Source organism: Piliocolobus tephrosceles, chromosome 12 (assembly GCF_002776525.5).
Source record: "Piliocolobus tephrosceles isolate RC106 chromosome 12, ASM277652v3, whole genome shotgun sequence".
NCBI classification, from domain to species: Eukaryota; Metazoa; Chordata; class Mammalia; order Primates; family Cercopithecidae; genus Piliocolobus; species Piliocolobus tephrosceles.
Window position 1 is genome coordinate 78,694,899 of NC_045445.1, and position 5,620 is coordinate 78,700,518.

A 5,620-nucleotide genomic window follows, 5' to 3' on the forward strand; every position below is an offset into this window, starting at 1 on the left:
AGCCATCAGGCAGATCTGTTTTCCTTCCTGGCCATATTCAGCTTCCCTTCTTTCCTTTATTCCCCAAACATCCCTCCCCAATTGTCTGCCTTCATCCAACCCTTCAAACAGGACCCACCTTCCTGGGGGCCCAGGCCCTGAAGTTAAGACTAGGTAAAGGTTGAATGGTTAGATGCTTCGTGGATGAAACCATTCCAATATTCTTCCCCAAACTTCAGAGTGCCCCTCTCCGCACACACAACTGCCCTAAAAGACGTGGGAGAGTGGTGTCCAGTTGCGTGTCTGCCAGGGGAAGAACGCACCAGTGGCGTGGTGGACTGGAAGGGCAGCAGGAACGCGAGTGGGGGGCGGGGTGGGAATGGGGAAGGGGGGTGCGCGCCCTTTATGACAGGTGGCCGCGCAGTGCGCGCTCCCGGGCGCCCGAGGGGAGGGAGGGACAGACGGACAGAGTTGGGGGGGCACAGAAGGAAGGGACCGTAGAGAGGGTAAGGAGAGCGGGAGGGAAAGGGAAAGGGAGGCCTGTGGTGGGGAAGAAGGGTAGAGGGGGGAAAGCGTCCAGCAAGAACAGCCGTGCTGGAGGAAACAATGGCAGGGGCAATAGCGATGGTGGCAGCAGAGGCGGCCCCACTCTGTGCACCTTTCTGAATGGGCAGAGACAGCTCCGGGAGAAGAGGGGACCAGGCAGTGCCTGCAGAGGCTCCGAGAAAAGCGGCAGAGGGAGGAGAAGAGGGAGGAGGAGGAGAAGGAGGAGGAGGAGTAGGAGGAGGAGGAGGAGGAAGGGGGAGGAGGGGGGACGAGGCAGGGGAAGAACCTGGGAAGGAAAACCAGTAGCATCAGCAGCAGCAGCAGCAGCAGCAGCAGCAGCAGCAGCCGCCGCCGCCGCCGCCGCCGCCGCCACCGCCGCCGCCGCCGCCACAGCAGTAGCATTAGCGGCAGTAGCAGCATTTAGCAATAGCTTTAACAGCTATAGCGACAGTAACAGCCGCCCTCCTCTCTCCCTCTCGCGGACGGCCGCAGCCACCGCACCGAGCGGGCTCCAGGCGCCGAGCGCTCAGCCCGCTCGCTAGGTAGCTCCAGCCGGGGCCAGCGATAGTGCAGGCGAAGCACGGACCCTTGGAGCAGCCGGGCAGCCGCTGAAGCTCTGAGTTTCAGGGCCAGAGCCCGACAGCTCTGACTCCATCTAGCGCGGCGGCGGCGGAGCCTGAGGGAGCGAGCGAGGAGAGAGGCGCGTCCACCTGGCGGGCCCAGCGCATGGAGCTAAGGCAGAGGCGGCGGCGGCGGCGGCAGCAGTAGCAGTAGCAGCGGCGGTGGCGGCGAAGGCAGCTTGAACAGCTGCGGCGACGGCGACAGCCCAGCCTTGACTGCGACCGCGCTAGCTACAGCGCCTGCTGCCTGAGCCCGCCAGCGACGTGCGCCTCGGGAGTCGGCCTGTTGAGGTGAGTATGAGCGCTGCCATACAGCTCCCTGGCCTTCTCGCCGGCTCCCCGGCTGGCTCAGGGTGGCGGCGGCGGGGGGTGGAACGAATTGGGGTAAGTCGAGCGAGAAGAGAAAGAAGGGAAAACGGAAGGGAGGACGTGTGTGTGCGAATGTGTGTGTCTGTGTACTAGGGAGCGAGGCCGCTAGGGCGAGAGATCCCAGCTCGCCTTGACAGGCACTGCAATCTAGGAAAGGCCTCTGTGCTTGCGCCGTAGGAAGGGGGTTGCGGGGGGAGGGGAAGCGAGCGGACCCGAGCCGCCGCGCTTACACGCACACCGCCCGGCAGAGTGCCGCCTCCTTTCAGATTGGTGCAGGGTAGAGCCTGGCCAGGGAATGGGGCATGGGCATGGCACGCTTCGGCGAGAGCGGGAAAACCCACGCGGCGGCCGAGGCTGGGCGCTCGGACCAAAGCCGCAAAGGTGCGAAGCCGGGCGGCCGTGGCGACCACAGAGCGCCCCCAGGACATGCGCCCCTCGGCTGAGGCTGCGGACAGGTTTAAGTTGGGGGCCAGACCGAGCCTCGCCCAGCTTGTCTCCTTTGCGGAAATTGGCTTGTGGCCCCTTCGCGCTCTCGGTAGCGGTCGAATTGAAGCTTTTCTGTGTGGCTTCTGGCGCTTCTCTTCTGCCGCGCCCCGCAGCACACGTCGGCTCGCGTCTTGTACACCCTATAGGGCGGGAAGGCCGTGAGCCGGCGCGGGGAGCGGAGTCCCGCTCCGGGAAAGTGTGGAAACCGCGCTGCTGAGTTGGCGCCGTTCCGCTGAGGAATTCAGCGATTTCAGCATGACTGCTTCTGTCTGTCTGATTCGTGAGGGACCGAATCACCCGCGCAAGGTTTTCTGTCTTTTTCGAAGTTAAAAAAAAAAAAAAAAAAAAAAAAAAAATTGGCATCCCCATTTCGACAACAGCACTCTTGATTTTTATCAAGCTTCTGGTTGCATTTTGGAATAAGTGGGTCTCATATTTTGCTTCTGGATTTTGGCTCCCAGCGTATTGTTGAATGCTGTGCACAGCACTACATTTAGCTATGTGGCCTTTTTCTAATGTTGCATTTTCTAGACTGTTATCTGAAAAGACATTTGTGTTGTAGGGCTGGCAGGGCTGTTTTTGAAAAATGTCTAAAGCACTTTAATCCCGGGATTTGAATATATCCTTGGTTGTTTTTGGTGGAGGAGTTCCTGGAATATTTTGCTTGGTGAGAAAAGGTGCTGTAATGGTCTTCTCTGAACTCCTTACAACCATTTGTGTTTTGGGGGGGGAGGGGGGTGAATCTCCCTTACATCTTTTACACATGAGGTAACATATGACCAAATGTTTTATTTACAGCAGTGACGTTCTTATGGCTGAGGAGAATTTACACTTATTGAAAAAATATTTTTAGAAGGGAACAAAAAAGTCCTAAGTAACTGTCATTTTACATATTAACTGGGAAACCGGCTAATCAAATAAAACTGGCTGAGTGTCTGAAACTCTATCCCAGTGAAATATGTGGCTGTGAATATAATTAACCATCTGTCTAGTGAGCAATTTAAATTTGGGCTGGTACATTTTTATTACAGTGTCTAATTTCTGGAAGACGTACATTTTACCCAGCAGTAACAACAAAAACGTATTTGCTTACTAGGTCAAAAATTTACTTGTGTGTTGGTGGTATTTCTCTTTCTTCCTCCATGTCTTTCATAGTCCCCACACTGCTTAACCTGGGAGGTCAAAATGAGCTCCTTGTTTTTGCAAATAGCGTATTTACAATAGAGGAACTGAAACTAGCCCTGGTGGCTAGTGATTAGACATTTTTGTTTCTTAGAAATACTTTCCAATATTTTACCTCCTCCAAAAATCTAGATAGACTGCATGCATGCTAGTTAAAAAATATAATTTTTTGGTGCACATGAGGTAGGGTGTTTGAACAAAATTTGTAAGATTTAAAATTTCTCTATTTACTTTCTCTTATTCTGATGAATTCTCTACCTGGCTCTCCCAACTGGCCCCCCAGACATAAACTCATACAAAAACACATCCTTTTTTCTTTACAGACAGTTTTTAAGGTTAGCAGTATTCAGATCTATGATTTTAACAATATACTGATAAACTGCTTTTTTTTTGTAAATCATGAGTGTAAAATATCATGACATAAAAAGACATTGTATATATATTTAAAGTTTTCCCTATCGTGTGATTTTAGCCAGAAATTTATTACTAGGAAAAAAGAGGGATAGAGTTTAAGTAGAGATGAAATGGCTCCGGGAAGATTAGATTTGAGAGACCTTCACCAAATAGCTATTGTTAACATAACATAATTTAAATGAACCACGGATTGATTGTGCAGTAAACTAGAGAAAGTCATTTAAAGTAAAAATACTTTTAAAGCAAATACTTGCCTAAATAACAGCTCTGATAAATTGATAACAATTATGTAAGTACATGGCAGAATTTGACATATGTCAAATCTGTTAAATAAATCAACCTGTTCTTTGATGCATCAGTGCTTTTTCACACACACACACACACACACACACACACCTGTAACACTCTGTTGCCAAAGTCAAACTGCAATACTGCCACTTTCTGTTTTACTTCAAGTCTGTCTCTTTTCCCTCTTTTTCTTTTTTCCACAATCTTCTGATTACTTGTAAGCTACCCGGTGACCAGAGAGAACGAAAGGTGCAGTGGTGTTGCCAGTGTTTAGGAGGTGGGAGAAAGATGAGAAAAGTGCTAAGTGTTGGAGCACACAAAGATGTGCTCATGGATCCTGGACATGGTCACTATGGAGGTCCTGGTTTCACGGACCATCATAGTGTATTTGCATAGGAGAAGGACTGGCCTATCCAGAGAAACATTGGTTGCAGTTTCTCTGTTCCTAAATCCAGTTCTAAATAATATTTTTTTCTTCTGTATATCCCTTAGTAAGGGGAGAAAAATAGATTCTAATTGGCATTCGACTGTTACATTACCTTTAAGCTTTTATCTGATGGCACATGTATAAGTGTTCCTGGTAGGAGTAAGCAAAAGGAGAAAAGGGTCAAAGTGGATGAAAGGGAAGGGGAATGATTCACTAAGGAGTAGGTCATTTGGCTTCCTTGTTTTTCCCATCTTAAGAGATTTTAGGTTTGGACATCATTCATTTTTTCTTTTTATTTTTTTTCTTTTACTTCCTCTGAAAAGTTGGCCACCAGCTCCCTAATGGACAGTTTCTCCACCAGAGCACCTTTTCAAACCCAAGGTCATAGGGTCAGACACAAAGCACTTGTTATGTTCTCTATGCCACTTCTCCAGGGCTGCTTGAAAACAAAACAAAGAATATATACACCTACTACGTACCCATACGAATTAGAAAAACAAAAACAGAAAAAAAACAAAGAGCACCAAACAAGATTGCATCACTTGGAGCTACCTTTAAGTTCACACCTTTTCTCTTGCCCAGAAAATGTATTTTTAGGCAGAGGTGCACATTTCTCTCTTCTCAAACAACAGTGGCTCTGTTTGTAAGTACATCACAACCTTGAGGAAATCTGGTCTGAGGTGTCAGCCGGGAAAGTGGAGGGTTGGGGAAAGCTGCCTTTTAGTAATGATAGGGTCTTTTATGGGCCAGCTACACGTAGGCGTGAGGACCTTCATTGTCTCTGTTCCCTTCAGTCCCTCACTGCCCACAGTAATTCACAGGCCTTTGCTAGGTAATGTGCTCATTTTGGTAATTTTCTTTTTTTTTTTTTTTTTTTTTTTTTTTTTTTTTTTTGAGACGGAGTCTGGCTCTGCTGCCCAGGCTGGAGTGCAGTGGCCGGATCTCAGCTCACTGCAAGCTCCGCCTCCCAGGTTTACGCCATTCTCCTGCCTCAGCCTTCCCAGTAGCTGGGACTACAGGCGCCCGCCAAATCGCCCGGCTAGTTTTTTTTTTTTTTTGTATTTTTTTGTAGAGACGGGGTTTCACCGTGTTAGCCAGGATGGTCTCGATCTCCTGACCTCGTGATCCGCCCGTCTCGGCCTCCCAAAGTGCTGGGATTACAGGCTTGAGCCACCGCGCCCGGCCGTATTTTTCTTTAGGTAAGTGCTGTGATCTAATTTCTTTCCCTACCGTCTTCTCTGGTGGAAAAGAAGCTGAAGTCTTCATGACCAACTATTAATACTATGCACACAATTATTACTTTTCCAAA

The 5,620-nt window shown here is 49.3% G+C and overlaps 1 protein-coding gene across 1 annotated transcript in view; it reads left to right on the top strand.

Moving 5' to 3' along the window:
- The first annotated feature begins 856 nt into the window (after positions 1-856).
- NEXMIF (neurite extension and migration factor) overlaps positions 857-5,620 on the top strand; it is a 210,613-nt gene continuing 205,849 nt past the window's right edge. Inside the window, exon 1 of the mRNA XM_023202523.2 lies at positions 857-1,436. The gene's annotated coding sequence lies outside the window, so the exon portion shown is untranslated. The remainder of the gene's footprint in view (positions 1,437-5,620) is intronic.